We start from the raw sequence: 18,230 nt of genomic DNA on the forward strand, positions 1-18,230 counted from the left end.
TGTACCAGGGGGGTAATTAACTTCGATCCACGCCGTCATTTGAAAACTAGATTTATAGGGTATGTATGTTTTTAGGTGTGCTGTAAATGGCATGCAGATATATGCATATGTATACGCAGACACATGCATCGTCTACACTTCCACCGAACAGACTAATTAGCAGCGGCTCTGGCAGCTGTTGCAGGAGGCGAGCTGAGACAGGAGCCCGGCTTATGAGTTACGACTCTGGGGGAGTTGTAGGGACTCAGAGCTCGGCGTAGGGGGAAGGGCAGGAGAAGTGATGTGTTCGCAGTGGGTCAGTTACTTTCCGGATCAAGATCAGACTCTGCCCTCCGTGTTCACAGCGGACCTTGATTTAATGTCATACAATTAAGGCACGCGGTGAATGCCAAGAGCGGAGCCTATGGCTGCACTTGAAGGACACCAGAGCGTCTCAGGACGAGAAAAGGGAAAAGGCAATCACAAGGGGGTTTGAGGGGTAGTAGAACAAACCCATCATTTGCCGCATACGGACCCTCAGACTGATTCCAGGACCAACCTAGTGTTTCCAAAGCAAACCGGTCATAGTTTTCGGTAAAAAGCCTCGGAAATCTGCTGGCGGATTTTAGGAGAGTTCCGGTGACAGGAGCTTCAGCTGTCAGGAAAGCAGGAGTTCCAGTTTGTGCAGATATTCTAGAGTTGAACTGTTTAGAAAGCAGTGGATCTTTAAGGAGCAAGTAGTGTGATTGTTTGCGATTCTGGGCCAAGCTGCCGAAACAAACAGAACAGAGAGGATGATAATGTTAAATGGCGCCCTCAGCACATTGCGCAAGAAACCTCGAATGGCTCAACTCCTTCGGGAAGCCCTCTACAACCACCACCACTGCCCTCTACCCGCCCCACCCCTTCTCCCTTTCTCTTCCTAGTATCCAGTCGGCCTTGCCTGACTTTGAAAAGCCAAGATAATTTCCTTGTATCGACATAGTCTCAATGGTCAAATCAGTCAAAGGAGTAGGACAAGGGGAAAAGGCCAAGCCTGAAACTTTAGAAGGACTCTGCAAATTAATTTATTTGGAAGCCAATGAAGTGGACTTTGTTAAGGTAGTAGTTCCGCACCACGGCCTTGGAGCCAAAAACAAACCCAGATTAAGAAAGCGAGCCTTGATAGATGTCTTTGTTCTGCCTTGGCCTGCAGGGGCTGGGAACAAAGGAGAGGAACTGAGAGAGGATTCACCAAAGTGGCCGCGCCCTTAGCGCCTGGCGCTGTCCGCGGTGCTGACCTCGGCCCTCTTCTCTCTCCGTAATTTAACCAAAAAGCAATAGGACCCTCCTGCCCCCATCCCGAAGAATAACAGAATATTAGGTAATTTGAGAAAGAAAAAAAAAAATTAAAGGCAGAGAAATGCCGCACACGGCAAAACCTAATATTTTACCAAAATAGTCCACTCTAGCTGTTGCCACACTTGACTTGCCCTTTACAGTCTTGGCGTAGTTACGTAGTTAGTGTATGTACATTGGGAAACAATTCCACTTTATTTAGACTGAAACCTGAATCTAGCAATGGGCGGGACTTGCAAGGAGAATGAGGAGAATGAAGGCTTTCTTTCTTTCTTTCTTTCGTTCTTTCTTTCTAGTCATCTTCCTTAAAACATACAAACTTATGGTCTTCAGCTGCATACCTAAATAGTGCTAGTGTGGTCAGTAAAGGGACTCACAACAGACTCAAGTGTGGGCCTTGAGACTTACCAGAAAAGGACAGAATGGGGACTCACTAGATGAGACCAAGCAGGAGTCCACCCAGCCCCATCCCCTCAGGCAGAAAGGGCAGCCTTCCTAGGTGGGTCCAGAGCCCCAAGCTCTGCAGACCTCTCTGATGCGCGGAGCAAGCTCCGCGCTTCCTGGCCGGCGGGAGGCACTGCAGGCCAGAAAACGTGAAACCCGCACTGCGGAAAAACCAAATACAGCATCCTTTTCCTCCTCAAAGCTCTGTCAGTTGCGATTGGAAAAGGGCAGGGTGGCTTACCAAATAGCAGGCAATGAAGATTTCCTTTAGGAGTCGAGGGGCGTATGGGTCAGTATTCATACATTCAATAAATCTTTTATATTGAGAACATTAAATATAAATAATAAGAATTTAAATATCTTAACTAAATAATCAAAGAGAGATAGAGAAACAGGAAATCAGCCAATGTGTAACCAGCCTGAGGTCGCAAAAGAAATTGCTACATGCTTGTTTGTGTTTATAAATCCACAAACATAAAAGATGTTAAAACTAGAAATAGATAATAGTAACAATAGATTATAGAATAATAGATCTATAAAAATAGAAATAGATAACAATCCAGACTGGGCAACAGAGGTGGCAACACCAATTTTGATCCAGATATAGAAATGGGCCACAAATGGGTCATACATTTCATCGGATTCATTCTTTTACACCTGAATGATGGAGATATATCAAATGATTCCAAAAATAAAGTGGTAAAGCACCTATTCTCAGGAGATAGTCATACTGCCTTCTCTCAGGGTGGATTTTATTTGTCCTCTGATTTTAGAATTCTGTGAATTAGGCCTTTCATGTCCATTGATGACTTAAATTTCTATCTCATTTTATATAATTTGAGAGGGAATAGGTAAAACACACTAAAAAGGGGGGGGGGAATTACTTGAATAATAAAAGGAAGGTGTTTGGAAACATTCCTCTTATGCCCGTTAAGAGTAGTCATTGGAAATTGAAATGAATTTAAAGCATCACATGTTATCATGGAAGCTTGATTTCATTCCAGGATTCATGCAATTGTGCCGATCTGCACCCACATTCCCTCGGATATTTCATGAAGCAACAAGGGTCCAAGGTTGCAAAATATTTCTGCCTGAGTTCTGTTATAATTCATATTACATAATAGAAACCCACCTAATTCCCCTCACTCTAATCCTTCTTGTTTAGGAAATCTAAATTCATCCTCCAGAAAACTAAGTTTTTAAATTACTTTCTAAACAGAGATGAGAAACACGGTGTGAAAGAGAGAAGGTAAAATACTGTTTAAATAAGGGAACATTTAGTATTCTGGTTACAGCGATTAAACCCAGAATGGTTACTGATCCGTAATATTTCTAGATTTTTAAGACTATTTTATTTTCTACTTCTTTTAAAAGTAATCATCTGGTTTAATGTCCATCGCCAATTTGACTGAAATTCAGTGCTCAGCATTTTTTGCAATAAAACAATTTAAGCTTCGCAATTGGAGAATTTCGTCCTGGAGTGCCACGGGGGTCCTTTGACAATCACAACTTTCATTTAGTGGTCTGAAATTAAAGCTTTTTAGAATAAGTTGGGAGCAGCTTGACCCTTTGAAATACTCAATGACAACCCTCCAGGGAAATAGCATGTTTTCTTCCTGGGAAGGAGATGCTAGCGCAGTGCACCAGGGAGTAATACGCTGTCAACAATGCCAGAGCGCCCTCTGCTGCCAGAAAGAGGCAAGACACTAGCTAAAATATCCAGATGGCACTGAGTTGCTGGGTAAGCAGTGAAAACATTAAACTCTTAGAAACATTTAATCTGTGAAATTTAAAATCTTTGATCATATTGTATTTTTGAAGGGGCCACCTGATTTTGATTTTGAGAACTCCTTGAATAATTTTCTTATATTTCTTCAAGGTAGTGAAAGGTCAAATGTTATGAAGTTTCAGTCTGTCAAATTATTTCTGTAGTTACATTTCTGCACTTTCTCTAATTTTATATGAAAATATGAAATTGCAGTTCGGAGTTAAAAAATCTTCGTGCTGAATATATGAGCAAATAATTCTTTTCCTAGTTTCTCTAGATAACTAAGATCTAATAAAAAAATTAGCTAAAGTTATCAATCATAGATTGTTACATTTTTAAAAACTAAGGACTGAGGTAAAGAATCATTTTCTTATTTTGCTAATTAACCCCGATTTTTCTCGAGCTTTAAGTCTAGGAAAAGAAAGTGAGTTATGTTTGAGGAAGAAGTTGAAAATTTTGCTTCACCCTAATATATATATTCTTTTTACCCTTGAAATTTTTGAAATGAACTTATATCCATGCTTAGCTTAGAAAGATTTCATTAGAAAAGAATGCACTCTGACTATAAACAATCTGATGTGGCTGCAGCACAGGCAAACTCATAAAGAAGCAATACCTGAATTAAAATTGAGTTTTTCAGTATGGAGCAATCTCTTTTCAAATGAAATTGGAGAGCATTTTCTAAAAGGTTAAAAAGTCTTTTTGATTTTTATGTATTACAGGGTTTGTATTGAGTTTTAAAATGTACAGCTGTATTAATTAAATGTTGTGAATCTCAAAATTACAGCCTATTTCAAAACACACACACACCTTTGCCATGAAGACTATGTTGAATATATCAGTGCTAATGTAATAAAATGCTTCTATTAATTATGTGGTTGTTAAATAAATCTTGGAAAATAAAGTTCTATTTATTTTATGGTGTCAGAATGAAATAGATATCCAATATCACTTATTTAATCCTACTTTAAGTGAAAATTCTTACAAGAATTTGTAAGCTATAAAATTGCTGACAATATTAAACCAAAATTTAAAAAATTACATAATTTTATAATTTGCTATAAGAGAAAAACTGTTGATTAAATATTAAACTAAGTTAAATATTTGGCCAGTTCTGTAAAATTCCATAAAACTACAGGTACATTTGTCTTCTGAAGCTATTTCTCCAAAGAATGTATTTATAAGTTTATGGCATAATAATAAAAATAAAGAAAATTTTTAGAGTTTTTATACTTTCATTCTAAGCATTCTTTAAAAAATTAAATATTAAATTTATTTTTGTTTAGTTTCCATTTCTTTCTAAACAAATTCATATTTAACTTAGGAGAGAATTTACACAGTGATGTAATTTTTCTGTATTCCTAACAGTTATTATAATAAGTTTAAAACCAAATTTTAAGTAAATAAAATGCATAATACATATCAAGACACTTTCTTTCTACCTTAAAAACCATTTGTTTTATTAAAAAAAAATACAAGAGAACAAACTAAAAGAGCTTTTCAGATGTGCAGAAGACACTGCCCAATGGTTGCTGTTCAAATCTGTATGTAAGGATTTTTAACCTCTTCTTGTTTTTTATGCCTACAAGGGGTAACATTATAACTAAAACACTCCTCTTCTGGATGTTTAGAATCCATGGAAATGTTCACTTCCATAGGCGTACTATTCATCTAAACGATGTATTTATGAAAAGCATTAATATAGTAAAAGCAACAAATTACTGATACTTTTATTCAAGAATTAAGCACAACAATACTTGTGCCCTTTTTGCACCCACTCTTAGCTGAAATTAGTATACAATTTAATACTTGCTGACCACAAAAATCAAAGCCCTAATCACAGATTTCAGATTAAAAAGAACAGGCATTAGCAAATTTGGTATTTTTTTACCCACTGTTCAGACTCAGGTGTCACTGCAGTTTCCAACAGCTGCTATTAAGAGACTGGTACGATATAGAAATGTGGCTGAGTAGGAATTGAAAATATGATGCCTTAGTTATTTAAGATGGAATAGAATTGGAACGTCCAGAAATTGGAACTGATTATCTTTCAGAATATCAGTAGTTGCAAAGTGCAGGACAAATATTTACACTGAAGACCAAATAGCCAGGAAAGTAAAAAAGCCCCATATTGAAAACAGAAGATACAGAAGGCCAAATAGGGTGAAATGGGAAGAAATGAAGTCTTTGAGATATATGTTGAAAGCACTAAAAATAATTTGACTTCAATTTTGTTTTTAATATTTTAGTGCAAAAAAATTATTTTAGATATATATTTATTTAGAAAGAATTATTGGATGTTATCTCAGATTTCTTCATTGGAATGTGTTGTAATTTTGATCTTATTGTGTTAAAAATATTAGAAATCAAATTAGCAATATTACTGTATTATTTAACTCTTATCCCATGGATTGAAAAGCAGAATTGTGTTTCTCCTCTTCTAGTTGTTGGTCAAACTCTTTTAATTATAAAGAAGACATTAATTTAAATGTAATTGTATGCATGGTATAAATAATAGTATTATTATAGCATATGTTGGGCAAAAATATCTTCCTCTGCCAATTTAAGTACAAAACACACATACATGAAAAAGAAACTTGGTTTAGCAAATTGCTCCTTACTGATATCAATGTTCTAAGCAGTAGTCGTCATATATTTAGACAGACATCTTACTTAATTGGAACCTTCTCAGGAGTTCCCAGTAGGCGATGTTAGTATGAGGAGTGAGTGCCAGGCTGATTGCTAAATACTGAGAACGTTGGTCAAGGTCAACTCAAAGTTTACAAAGTTTGAACTATTCTAAAAACATTAAGTGGAGAAAGGAGTTGTCTTGCCCAGGGAAGTACAGTGTCAATTTTCTAGTTCAAAAGAATTTCTCCTTTCCCTGAATGTCTTGACTTTACTTTCTCAATTCCCAGAACTAGGCTACAGTGGTTGTCCATTTTAATTGTCCTGACAATATCAGATAATCAAACAGAGATTGTCTGTATGCGCTCCATGGATACATTCTTTTTTTTTTAAGTTTTTTTTTCTTTTTTCTTTTTTTTTTTTTTTGAGACAGAGAGAGAGAAGGGTGGGGAGGGGCAGAGAGAGAGAGGGAGACACAGAATCAAGCAGGTCCAGGCTCTGACGTGTCAGTGCAGAGCCCAACATGGAGTTCGAACTCACGAATCATGACATCATGACCTGAGCAGAAGCTGGACGCTTAACTGACTGAGCCACCCAGGCACCCCTCCATGAATACATTCTTTAATAAATGATTTTTACAACGTGAATATCCTTAAAAGAGATTCTGATTCTATGATAGATTCTGATTCTATGATATACCTAAAGAAAGAGATTCTGATTCTATGATATGATTCCTGAATATACTTAAAAGAAAGAGATTCTGATCCTATGTTTAAATTCAAAAAACACAATTATTTATAAATGCCCAGTAAACATCAGGCAGTTGTGCCAGTTGAATTGGAGAAGGAGGGTTGGGCTGAGTGTATATATACATATATATGTATGGAGAGAAAAGCTAGTAGTAATTATGAATATCTGTGTTAGAGATTACAACTAACATTTAAAACATGGTTGAGGAAAAAAAAATCAATTTTAGTTGTGGCCTGGACACATCTCTCCTGCAGTAATGTTTTTACTATCAGCTAATCAACATGGTAACACCCCATGATACAAGATAATTATTAATAAAGAAACATTAAAAAAATTGGCTGGTTCTTCAAACTATTCTCCATACTCCTGCTGTTGTTATTGCAGTAACTTTCTGCAGTAATTATCATTTTCTCAATCTACAATGCCCTTTCAATAAATAAAATTTTTCTACATTATCTTCCCTCCTCTCTCTGCTTCCTCTTATCTAAATTGACTGATAGAACCCAGCAAAGTAAGTTTTTAGGCCAATAACATTGAACACACACATCAATCATAGACATAAAACCCAAATTTATATCAAAGAATCATACACATGAAAAGACTAGCTGATTTTTCCTTTAACTTCTCTTTGTCATGGAAAATACCTAAACTCTCTTAGATGGCCAACTATAAAAACATATGTTTTCATTCATTTCATCACTGTTTCAATGCTTACTACGCGCCAGGCCCTGCTGTCTGTGTTCTATCCAATTGGGAGGGAAACAGATATGGTCTACCCTGACAGAGCTTATGGTCTTATCCAGAAACTTTGTCCAGTGTTAAAATTTATATTCCCATAAACCAATGTAGTCTCTATAATTTAAATCCCTTTAAGCTTTTGTATTCCAACAATTATTCTTCATGATAAAAACAGATTTGTATTTTACTTTTCCATGATAAATGAAAACAATATTTTTACACTGGTAAATACACTTACTCTCCACTGGTAACAATGGATGCTTTTACTATCCCCTTTCAAATTTGCTGATAAATTGAGCAGAATATTAATATAAGCTGACCTAATGTTGATGATAAACTATGAACTTCTATCATACTTGTGGTTTATTAGCCACACTTGACCTGTGTGTTTATTGATTATATTTATTTCCAGTTTGTCACAGATTTTGATTTCTCATGTATTTTTTTGTCATATATGTCTGTCTGAACTCTGTGCTGTGGTCCTTATCTGTCACTAATGCATGTTTCTGATAAGCTGTAGCTTTGTTCCTGTTCATTTTTTTCCTTTTTCTGTTTGTTTGTTTTCTTTCTTTTATTTTAATGAGCTATTTCTTCAATTATCAGGGTTCTTTTCAATTTAGATGTTGTTTTTCTACAGGGCTTGTAAATGTATCTAACTCAAATCAACCAAATTGTTGATCAGTTTTATTGCATTGATTAAAAGGGCACACCAAATCTAATTTAGTTATTAACTGGTCATAATAACTAGACCAATTTCTTCATGAACTCATTATTTCAAATGTTTAAAGTAAACATCAAATCAACTCGTCATTCAAAATATTCCCACAAATGTGATTTTTAAACTCTTCTTTATTCCATCTCATTAGCTGTGAAGTTTTTAGATTTATGGCTCCAGGAAAAATGGTCATGATTAACTCTCCAATTTGTTGTTCAAAACTGTTGGCTATCACCCTAAGTCTTTGAAAATCAGATGTTTGTCAGATTTTTTGATAATGACAGGTATCATGTGTGCCAAAAGGGTCAAAGATATTTTCCTCTAAGTTGTGATCACTGAACTCATCAAAAGATCTGAGGTTATGAATTCTCCAGCTTTGAAATGTAGTTGCTATAATATGGTATACCATGTAAGTAATTAATGTGCTGACATTAGAATGTGGAGACCTATATTTTAGACTGAATGCTTTCTGTAATTGGTTGAGAAATTTGAATTTCTTTCTTTCACTGGATCTTGGTTTTATGTGAACTTGATCAGTGACTTTCCATAATATGCAAATAAGAACTACCTTGGGAGCTAGTATAAATTTAGCTTTCTAGGTCCCATCCTCAGAGATTCAGCTTCAGCAGGTCCGGGATACATTAAAAACTTTTTTTAATGTTTTATTTTATTTTTGAGACAGAGACAGAGAGAGAGAGAGAGAGAGAGAGACAAAGTGTGACACTGGGGGAGGGGCAGAGAGAGAGAGGGAAACACAGAATCTGAAGCAGGCTCCAGGTTCCAAGCTGTCAGCACAGAGCCCAACACAGGGCCAAACCCACAAACTGTGAGATCATGACCTGAAACGAAGAAGATGGATGCTTAACCAATGGAGCCACCCAGGCACCCCAAGTCTGGGATACATTTAAACAAGCACTGCAGCTGGTTCTGATGCAACTGGTCTACATTTTGAGAAACTCTAGACCAGTTCTCCAAGTGTCTCTCTAGCTCAAAACTTTCTAGCTTTTTTTTAATTAAAGAAAACTAATAATTCTAACATAGTGAATCTGATCACTGGATAAGCAGACCCAGAAAGAATTAGTGTTTTGGAGAAATCTTAGTTATAACACGGAGAGTATGCAAGTCTGAGTTCTTCAAGAAGCAAATTCCCAGATGGAATTAAGTGTGCAATGTCTTTATTAGGGGAAATGCCTGTGTGAGAGAAAACAGGAGGGGAGCAGGTAAGCTGGTTGACCTATCAGACTGCAGTACAGGTCTGATCTTCCTGAGTGAGGAAGGGTAAGTGGGGTACAGGTGTCTTAAAATAACATGCAGTCTGAGGAACATTTGGCAGAATCATCAGGAAGTCCTTGAGCCAAAGTTAGCTCTCAGAGAAAGCCCAGGTTTTCCAAGAACATGCTACCCTAGTATCCTTACCATAGTGAGAGCAGCCTATAGGAAACACGGCCTCCCCCTGCATAATGATGGATTTCAGAGCACAGTGTCTGGGGCTTTTTGTTAATTACATTCCCTATAGTTGGAGATCTGTGAGGTACATCCTTGTGGCTGTCACAAAGAGGCAAATCATTGTTAATAAAAATCAGTATTAATAAAAAAGAATCAGTTCCTAGGAAATTTAACATTTTTCTATCATCACATTAAAGAAAACCCAGATGGGATATGAACAGGATCAACAATCAGTAAAAGATGAGGGTGATTTAAGAAATATAGAATAATTACCTTGTTCCCCAAATGTATTAGTTAGTATGGCCTAGGTTATGCTATTATAATGAACAACCCCCAAATCTCACTAGTTTAAAATAACAAAGACTGGTATATTGCTTATACTACATGCCCACACAGATTGTAAAAGAGATTGTTCATATTGGTGTCTCAAGAAGTTCAGTCGATGGAAACTTCACTATCTAAAGATGCCATCATCTCAAACACATGACCTTCCTCAACAATATTTTGAGGGCAGAGAAGTCTAAAGATTCAAGCACAGACAAATATTTTGACCCAGAAGTCACAGATATACCTTCCATTCACATATTATTGGTAGAACCGGTCATAGGGCCATGCAGAGGATTCTGTATCTGGAACTTGAAGATAACAGATTATTAGTGAATAGTAATGCCTACCAAAGTAAGACTTCTTGCAAATCGTACTATCACTCATATATAGTGGCTGACTACCACATCCCTAAGGGTCCTACGATTCAGCAATCTAATTTGGCTGAAATAGAACCTGTGTTCAGTTGCCTTTTGCATTTTCAAAGGCAGTGAGGTGTGGTGGATAAGGCTTAAATGGGTAGTCAAGTAATCTCTTAACATAAAAGTAGGCTTTTTGTCTGAATTGCTGTGTGATTTCAGATATTCATCTTACCTTTCTGGCTCCTTGTTTCCTCGTTTGAAAAGTGAAAGGATGGAATTAGTTATCTAAGCTCTATTCCAGAATTCAATTAGTTCTGATAAGAACAGCAACATAAATAGCAATAGAAATGTGATATAATCTAATATACGTATAACAAACTGCTGAGAAAAGCCCTTCATTTTGACTTTACATGTGGGAAAACAGCATTGCTCTAAGACTGGCTACTGAGGGTCATCAATTTCTCTCCAGGTATTCCTCTGTGTTTGCCTAGGGGAATATGCCAACCACTCATGCATTGCAGCCTCTCTGTTTTATGGATAATACTCAGCCACATTTTGCACAGCTCTTTCACAGGATTCTAGCACGATCATATCTCACACACACACTGTTGGGTGGACATTTTCTCTTTCCCTTTTTTGTCCCCACCTCCACTTCATTTCCTGTTTTTATTCTCAAAATAAGTTAACTGCCTACAAAAGCCCTTGCCTTAGCGTGTGCTTCCTGAGAAGAATCTAGTCTAATGCTACACAATAATCCTAACCAGATAAGTCCATATGGGATCAAAGATGGCAAGGGACTTAAATGCTTTTAGGGCCAACTTTATCCAGTCAGTGACTTCTCTGTTGAGACCGTCTCTGCTTCTTGAAAATTAGAAAGGACTCTTCATCGAAATATCTGGACTTTCTCTAGCTACAGTATAGGTGACGCAAGAAGGTAGTTTCATGAGAATGTGGAGATTCAAGTAGTGAGGAAGACTCCAATTAAGTACTCTGAGAAACTACAAAGCTCTGATCCAGTTGGTAGAGGACAGTGTGTGTGTGGGAGGGGCATGGGGGTCCAGGGGGCAAGCACCGAAAGGCATCCAGGTTCCTGCAATTCTGCACTTTTCATGTGTTAATTTGAGAACTGGTAATGTGCATCAGTGAGGAAAAGAATAAAACAGCTCCTAAAAAATATAGGCACCTCTAGGGGTGCCTGGGTGGCTCAGTCAGTGAAACTGTCCAACTTCTGCTCAGGTGATGATCTCATGGTTCGTGGGTTGGGGCCCCATGTCAGGCTCTGTGCTGACAGCTCAGAGCCTGGGGCCTGCTTTGGATTCTGTGTTTCCCTCTCTCTCTCTGCCCCTCCCCACTCATGCTCTGTCCCTCTTTCTCTCTCTCTCTCTCTCTCTCAAAAATAAATAAATATTAAAAAAATATGAGCACCTCTAAACTCCAATGTTAGTAAAAAGAGAAATAACTAATAGTCCTAACGTATAGCATATATATAGTTTATGGTGCTTCCTGAGCAAGCAGGGGTGCTGTCAAAAACGGAGGTGATGGTCTTCTTCTCCCCTGTTTTCTCTGACCAATCACCCTGATACAGAAACTGGTTACAAACTGCTTCTGTACCAATACCTCAGGAGAGAGTATTTGGGCTACACTGAGCACATGCAAGCTATACTGAGGACTAAGAAAAACTCAAACACATTCAGATGGCACACAAAGAAACCTATCACCCGCAAAAGGCTGAGAAAGGGTAGGAAATCTGACACTGACTCCAAGTACATTAGCTTCCATTTAGATAGATGTGCATGAAACTTAATAAATGATTTTTGATCTATCTGGGGAGACATTCTTTAACAATGCGTTTATTAATGCAGTGGGAATATGTTCTTAATAAATGAGGCTATGATCAGCATATTTAAGATTAATTGGATCTTGTTGGAATGGTATATATCCTTCTTTAGCATTTGATTTACATTTAATTATGAAGCATGGTATAAATGTTATATCACTTAATGCATAATAAAATGTCTATATATAGCAAACTCTCACAATGTGCTTCTAGTTTCAGGAAAAGGTTTATTAGCCTTTGTTGTAAAGGGTTAGTACACAGTAATTTCTTACCGAAAGAGATGCATTTTATTTAAAATTTTCAGCAATTGCTCAGAGTTAATTAACACAACATAGAGTATGGGCCCCAAGTAAGCTGTGGATTCTTCAGAAGGCTGTTCAATCTCTGTTGTGTATGCGTTTCTCATTATTCTCCCACATACAACAGCAACAACAACAAAAACCCACTGCCCAATGATACTTTATTGTTTTATAAAATAATCTTTCCTGCTATTCATTTTCCTACTTCCACTAAGATATGAGACTAAGGGAGAAAGTGATCCAAATCCATTAACATATTTAATTCAATGATACATGGTAATTAATTCGACAACTAGGAAACCAGCTTCCAAGTGACTGATAACTGTATATTCTTACATGTTTCTGCCTTTTGGAATGATCGCTTTTTCACAAAGCTCAAAAGCATAAAGAGCTGGTGACAACTCACATATGCTTTTGTGACACTTTCTCTGAGTAGTCCCAAGGTCTAAGCAATGTGGGTATGAGCATATTATCTCTCAGACTGAAAATAATTCATATCAATAACTACTGTATGTTTCCCAAATCAATTAATAGTGATATGATATAGTTATTGATAAGCCGTGACCTCTAACAAGTATCATTTTAAAAACTCTACAAAACAGCAAAATCCATTAACAGTTTTCAACCCTGCTGTTTCAGATACTCAGCCCTCAGCAGTCTGTCCATCAAACAGAGGCTAAAGAGGCTAGAAATTTTATAGTTGCCAGGATTGCTCTAAGTGCTAAGTTGAGTACAGGTCACTTGAGTCCCTTTTAATCACAATGACATTAAACTTCAGTGGTCTGGCACTTAATAGTTTCCACAGCATTTTCACACATGTGATTTAGAAGCCTCACAACAGAGCTATGAGGAAAGTATTGTACAAAGTAGGAAATGGTGACTCAGAGAAGTGGTAAGAAGCCTAAGGACAGGACAGTGGCAGAGTTGGAACTGGGGCCCATGGTCTTCTGATGCAAAACCCAAGGCTCTTTCCTCTCCTGAGACCATGCAGTTTGGAGTTTCTCACTGGCTGGTATCCAGGCTGCACACGAACTTCGACTTGCCAATGAACAGCAAGTGGCCTGTTATTATCTGTCCTCGCATCACGGCTTTTGTGTTTGAGGGGCAAGATATCACCCTTAGGTCTGATCAAAGGCTGGATACTAGTTTGATACGGAAACTAACCTCCATAAGAAGTTCTCAAAAATATAACTGAGTTCCTTTGGAGCACAATTATATTTTATTTTTTTACCTTTTTTGATTTTTGTTTTTTTAATATAATTTATCGTCAAGTTGGCTAACCTACAGTGTATACAGTGTGCTCTTGGTGTTGGGGGTACATTCCCATGATTCATCGCTTACATACAATACCCAGGGAACACAATTATATTTTAGAAACCTCTCAATATTTCTCCTGAAGGAATATTAACACGTAGCATAAGAATAGCTTTCAGCCAGAGCATAGGTTTCCTTTGCTTATTTAAGGACCAGTGTTGGGTCATAGGAAACTGAGATGAAGCAAAAGAGAGACTCAGAAACAACAGATAGTAAGTACTTAGAGTCTTCATTTGATTTCTTTGTGGAGCCATCAGACAGTAGCAAAATAAACACCCAACCACTGTCTTTCGATAGTCATGCCCCTTGGTTTTAATGGATAAGGTGATACTCAACTTTACTCACAGGAAGCTCACAGCCTGACCCATGACTTACTACCCTCTGCTTTAGAGTGGTACTTTTTCTATAAAGAGCAAATAAAAAATTACATATACTGCGTTCACTATCACGGAGTCACATTAAGAGAATAATAATAAATGTTGCTGTCTGTGTCTGAGACTTGATATATTTTTTTTAAGTTTTTATTTAAATTCCAGTTAGTTGGGACGCCTCCCTGGCTTTGTCGGTTGAGCTTCTGACTTTGGCTCAGGTCATGATCTCGTGGTTCATGAGTTTGAGCCCCGCATTTGGGCTTGCTGCTGGCAGCATGGAGCCTGCTTCAGATCCTCTGTCCCCCTGTCTCTTTGCCCCTCCCCTGCTCACACTCTCTCTGTCACAAATAGATAAACATTAAAAAAAAACTCCAGTAAGTTAACATACTGTAACCTAGTGTAATATTAGTTTCAGGTGTACAATATAGTGATTCAACACTTGCATGCAACACCCGGTGCGCATCACTGCACGTCTTAGCCCATCAACCTATTTCACCCATCCCCAAACCTCCTCTCCTCTGGTAACCGTAAGTTTGTTCCCTATAGTTAAGAGTCTGTTTCTTGGTTTGCCTCTCTCTTGGTCTTTTCTCCCTTTGCTCACTTGCTTTGTTTCTTAAATTCCACATATGAATGAAATCATATGGTATTTGTCTTTCCCTAACAGACTTATTTCACTTAGCATAATAGCTCTAGCTCTATCCATGTCATCGCAAATGGCAAGAGTTCAGTCTTTTTTGTTGCTGAGTAATATTCCATTGTATATATATATATAAACCATATCTTCTTTATCGATTCATCAGTTGATGAATACTTGGGCTATCCATAATTTGGCTAGTGCATGTAAGGCTGCTATAAACATGGAGATGCATGTATCCCTTTCAATTCGTATTTTTGTATTCTTTAGGTAAATACCTAGTAGTGCAATTGCTGGACATAGGGTAGTTCTATTTTTACCTTTCTGAGGAATCTCCATACTGTTTTACGCAGTGGCTGCACCAGTTTGCATTCTCACCAACAGTGCAGGAGGGTTCCCCTTTTCCCACATCCTCGCCAACAGCTGCCGTTTTTTTGTGCTGCTGATTTTAGCCATTCTGACGAGGATGAGGTGATATTTCACTGTGAATGCTTTCACTCTTTCTCTTTCTCTCCAGCTACCTTAGGGTGAGTGCTTTTCTTGCATGATCCTGATGCACTGCACCCTCCCCCTTTCTCTTTCTTTGTCTGCTGTCTGCAAAAACAGCTCCTGACCCTCCACAGCTTTTTGCTCCCCCAGTTCACCTCCCCGCACCATGTACCTGCCAAGTTCTGTGGCTCAAATTATGCAGATTATTGTGTTAATCCTCAGATCAATTTCCTAGGTGTTCAAAGTGGTTTGGTGCTGATCTAGCTGCATTTGAGGGACGAGACAAGCTCAGGGTCTCCATGCTGCTCCCCTATCTTTTGAGATTACCGGGAGAGAGAGAATCTTAAGCAGGCTCCACACTCAGTTAAGAGCCCGACATGGGTCTTGATGCCACAGCCCTGGGAACATGACCTGAGCCAAAATCAAGAGTCCGAGGCTCAACCAACTGAGCCACCCAGGTGGCTCTGATACGTTTTTAGACATAGATTATACAGAGCCATCCTTCCCAAGCGATTCCTAACTAGCCTCTCCAAGGCATGCTCCACTGACTTCAATATTGAGTTTTTTCTATGTCCACCTGGAATGCCTTTCTTCTCTCTTCTCAGCCTTCCTATATTCTACCGCCAATGCCCAGATCAAATTTCATCTCCTCAATGCTGCACTTCCCACACTACATACCTTACTTTCAGAACTACAGAATTTAGGATGAGTAAAATGGATTCTGGCACTTACGCAGATCATAACTGGGTGTACCTACAGCAGTGTCTACCACACTTCTTCCCACACCGTAGCACTCACTGAATTTTTTCGGAGACTAACACTGAGTTTATGAATGTGGACAATTCTCAGTCCCTTTTTTACTTGTGGTTCAGTCTGAACTGAAAACAAATATCTATTATTATTGTTGTTGTTATTGTTATTAGAAAACAAATATTTTAGGATCCAAGAGTTTTATTAAATGTTCCTACCATCAACTGGAAACAATGTCACAAAATATCTATGTGTAAGTGAATCTTCCCCACCTCCAAAATATCTATTTACTTTCCACAAAGAGTCACTAGAGCACTCACGCTGCAGCTCAGTTCCTCCCCAACACATACATGCGTACCCTCATAGAATGAATGATATCAGATGTCTGAGTCATTTATCATAGTGCCTGGCATGTAACAAATCCTAAATAAATGTTGGGTTTTTTTTCCCCTCTCAGTCCTTCCTTTCCCCATCATTCTTCGTCCTAAGTCTTGCCTTTCTTATTTCACAGTTTATTCTTGTGTTGTCTTCCCCTACCCAACAGCCCCCTCACATAGGGAAATGGCATGCCTAGGAAGGGGAAAGAGTAGGGAGGATTACAGAAAGATTGCACAGAAGCTCTGCCAGTGGCCGTTTCACTCACATGCCAGCATGGTCTGGGATTGATAAAAGCACAGAGAAGGCTTTACAAAAAGCCTACTGCTGGCAACTGCCACAAGGTTGAGGCTCTCAAGACTTCCACATGAAAGGGAAGTAGAGATTCTATATTTATCTCCTTCATCCTCCCAATCATGGCATTCAAACCAAAGAAGCCAGTGTGAAGATATTAAGTTTTTAGAACAGTTAGACACACAGCTTCAACAGGGATATTGAAAAGGAAAGAGAGAAAATGCTGTTCCCAGAGGCAGAGGGAGATATAAAAGCCTCAGAAAGTAGAGCAGAGATTAAAGCATCTATGATGCACAGTGGACAAATGTTCTGACATCCTATAAAAGGAACAAAATTAGAAGTTTAATGTGGCTTGAGATCTGATTTAAGTATGCAGTGGAAGGCAGTCTTAAATAGATACCCAAAAAACCCATGGAGTGTGAAAGTTACTGAATCCATGATTTTGTAGGTGATATTTGTTTCCAGATTAGTCAGATCAAATTAGGAAATACAGAGGTAAGTCCTCACATTGAAAATGAAGGGAAACTTTGCTGCCTAAAATATTATTTAGTAACTAATATTTATTAAATGCTACATGAATGCCCATGAACTCTTTCAGCATTTTATATATCTCAATATTATATTTATTTACAACAACCCCAAGAAGTATATACAGTATTTTTTTCCTCTATTTTGTTAGCTAGGAAACTGAGGCTTAGGGAATATACTTAACTTGTTGAAGGTCACATGTCTAGTAAATGGTGGGGCTGGGATTTAAACTCAGGCATCTAGTTAGCTACAAGATATTACACTTGATGGACAGTCTTGGCTTTTATTTTGTTCCTGACTTCGCTTCATCTTTCATTTGAGCATGGTGTAAAATCGTTTTGTGCATCAGTCAGTATTTTGTTTCTCCATTTCTTTGTCTATCTTGGAGTTTCTTTCTTTCTCTTTCTTTCTTTCTTTCTTTCTTGCTTTCTTTCTTTCTTTCTTTTCATACATCATCTCCTTTGTAAAGATTTATGGCATCAAAATTATTTGTTTGCATATCTCTCTGTCCCACTAGGTTGGAAATACCACAAGTAACTTGTATGGGTTTAATTCAAAAAACTTATTGAATACATGTCTGATCAGACTAGGTGGATATTTTACATCTCTAATCCCACTTAAAATAAAAGCTACACTTATATTTAAAGTTGCCTTAGTTGCAGCGAATTACAAAAAAAATCCTATTTATATCTATTCTTTCAAAGAAAGGATCTGATTTAATGTGCAAAAATATATTTACATCCTTCTAACCCTTACTAGAAATGGGCACATGACTTGCCCAATGTAGATGGAAAAGAAGCAGTAACAGCATCCAAACATCCTTGGTACCACTGTGTGGTAAATCTAA

General features: G+C 37.7%; 1 long non-coding RNA gene across 1 annotated transcript in view; it reads left to right on the top strand.

Annotated features, from left to right (window-relative positions):
- LOC109496015 overlaps positions 1-4,757 on the top strand; it is a 6,308-nt gene extending 1,551 nt beyond the window's left edge. The window contains exon 2 of the long non-coding RNA XR_002151781.2: positions 1-4,757. This exon is cut by the window's left edge and continues 856 nt beyond it. This is a non-coding gene — a long non-coding RNA (uncharacterized LOC109496015).
- The last annotated feature ends 13,473 nt before the right edge of the window (positions 4,758-18,230 follow it).

The sequence above is a fragment of the Felis catus genome, chromosome F2 (assembly GCF_018350175.1).
Source record: "Felis catus isolate Fca126 chromosome F2, F.catus_Fca126_mat1.0, whole genome shotgun sequence".
NCBI classification, from domain to species: Eukaryota; Metazoa; Chordata; class Mammalia; order Carnivora; family Felidae; genus Felis; species Felis catus.